The 2,499-nt window shown below is 59.5% G+C and overlaps 1 protein-coding gene across 2 annotated transcripts in view; it reads left to right on the plus strand.

Moving 5' to 3' along the window:
- Positions 1-2,499, plus strand: part of LOC113208628 (protein O-linked-mannose beta-1,2-N-acetylglucosaminyltransferase 1) — a 175,963-nt gene that overhangs the window by 26,587 nt on the left and 146,877 nt on the right. The window lies entirely within an intron of this gene.

The following is a 2,499-nucleotide window of genomic DNA, read 5'->3' on the forward strand; positions in this document are numbered from 1 at the left end:
CCCCCTCTCTCCCCCTCTCTTCCCCTCTCTCCATCCCCCCTCTCGCTATACCAACAACAGTGTTTGTGGGTCAGGTGGAAAAACTTGTTCGTTTAAAATTAGAAAGTTGAACCCCCGGGTTTGCAATAAACAAGCGAATAAATGTCGTGTGACGGAGAGTGAGCCGGCGGCAGGAGGGAGACACGACGTCGTCGGGCGGAATTTCATTTGGCTTCCTGGGGTCACCTCCTCTCCTTCGTGCCGCTGCCGCCGCCGCTGCTCAGGTCTTTGGGTCCCCGGGCTTTAATCAGCCTCAGCCCTCTCGCAGCACACACTACACACACGCACGTCAGAAGCGAGCAAAATTGGTCGTAAATCAGTCGCCAAACCAGTTCGCAATATACCGCCGCCGCCGCCGAGCTAGTGCAAAGGGGCCGCGGCAAGTGGTGGATAGGGAGATCAGCGTGAACAGCAGGTCGCGCGTAGAGGAAAAAGGGGGGGGGGTGAGAGAGAGGGAGAGAGAGAGACCTGCAGGGCTTGCCTCATTCTCTTCGCCTGCCGCACACAACAGCGGAGCCTGTGACACGTTAGTCACACACGCACACAAACACACGCGCCCCCCTCTCTCTCTCCCCCCCCCCTCTCTCTCTCTCCCTCTCTTACCCGCAGGACCCCCTTTCTCTGCCAACGGAATGTGGCGCTCCAGTTCCGTTTCCGCTTCACACCTCCGCCGCCTCCTCATCCTCCTTCCACCTTGGCTCATCCGCTCCCTTTATACCACCCCGCCTCTCAGTCGCTCACTCTCTCTCTCGCTCACTCTTCGCACGACTATGCCGCTTGCTCACTTTGCTTACGAGAGATGTGCCCACTTGCGCGTGTGCGTTTCAAGTTGTGTGCACGTACTTGTAACGTGGTTCTCCCTCTCTCTCTCTCTCTCTCTCGCACAGTCCCCTTTCCCCGAGGCGGCCGCGCGAGCGCGCGCACACACACACACACACGTGAGTATACGCACATGCGCTGCTAAATTTTACGAGAGACACATACAGCGCGTCATGCGTGCCCCATGATATGGGAGCCGCCGCCGCTGCCGCCCCTAAGCCGCCCGTAGGACCCTGCTCCCCGGGAGGCTGCGTGGACCCCCGCATCCTCTCTGGACCAAGGGGCTCGGCTTCCATTAGCCTACCTATTGAGGGCCGCGCGCGGGCCTAACGCCGGGCTAATGATGGCCTTTGGTGGGGCGCGAACCTCTCTCGGACACCCTCTCCCCCTCCTAACAGCCCGCTCCTCCCCTTTTCCGCTGGACTCGTCCCCGGCACAGGGTGCCCCCCCCCCCCACACACACACACGAGTTAGTGCCGACTAATTGTGTTGTTATTGGCGACCGCAGTGCGGTGGACTACGTCAACCTGCTGCTGAGGAGAGCGGTCGCGAGAGACCACCACCACCACCGCTGCCGCCGCCACCGACTGACAGCTAGCTGGGGGTCCCTCTCTGGCAGCAATACCCCCCAGCAGCAGGAAATCCTTCCTCCATATCTCTGTGAGGCTTGGGGTCCCGCCACACGGCCGGCCGCCGCCGGACCCCCCTGGCTCGGAGCTGTTGTGTGGCGTCCTCTGAAGGGTCCGCCAAACTAAGGATAACCCTCGCTTTTGTAGACGTGCAAACACTATACCGCGTCGTCGTCAAGCAAGGTCGAGCACTGCGCCAACCAAAAGTGGAGTCTAATCATGACGACTGCTTTTGTCTGCAGGCGCGAGGAAATAACCTGCACGTTTTGCAACGAAAGCCGATACTAAAAGGGAACGCGGGGGAGGCGAGAGAGAGCGCGAGGCGCAGGGACCTCTCTCCTTTTTTTTTGGAATTTCCCTACGTGGCGTGCGCTATTATCTCAAGAAGGAAACAGTCTGGGAAGAGAGCAAGGGATATCGAACTGAAAGACCCTCCTCCGCGCGCGGAGTTTTCAATTGGGCGGCGGGAAGTCCCTGCGCGGGCGCGAGTGTGTGTATGTGTGTGTTTTGTGTGTGTGTGTGTGTGTGTGTGTCTGACTGCGAATAGACGAGCGAGGGGAAGAAATAAGTCAGCAGTAAAGTTGCAGCAGCGGCGGTGACGGCGGCGCGCGGGCAGAGGGGCGGCGGCGGGACGGGGAGCCCAGCCCTCGCGTGCTCCGGCGCCGTTATTTTCACTCGTTCCTGCCAATAATTTATTTTATCACGTCAAAGTTATATTATATTCCCCGTGTCCCCTATACGCCGCCGCTGAGGTGGACGGCGTCTCGAGGAGAGAGGGGGGAGGGGGGGGGGGGGCAGCCGCTTTTAACGGGGGGCCGCGACGCGCGCGCCGGTGCAGTCCTTCCGAAAAGAGCGCGCAAATATTTCTTTTTTTCAAACGGCTTTGCGACGCGCACCCGTCGTAAGGTTTACTATACTATAGGGCTCTCAAAAACCCGGACCGACGGGTACCCGGGTACCCGGGTACGGACCTGGTCCGACGGGTACACACTAAATGCTTATGAACTTTTTT

Source organism: Frankliniella occidentalis, unplaced genomic scaffold (assembly GCF_000697945.3).
Source record: "Frankliniella occidentalis isolate FOCC.00 unplaced genomic scaffold, Focc_3.1 Scaffold73, whole genome shotgun sequence".
Classification (NCBI taxonomy): Eukaryota; Metazoa; Arthropoda; class Insecta; order Thysanoptera; family Thripidae; genus Frankliniella; species Frankliniella occidentalis.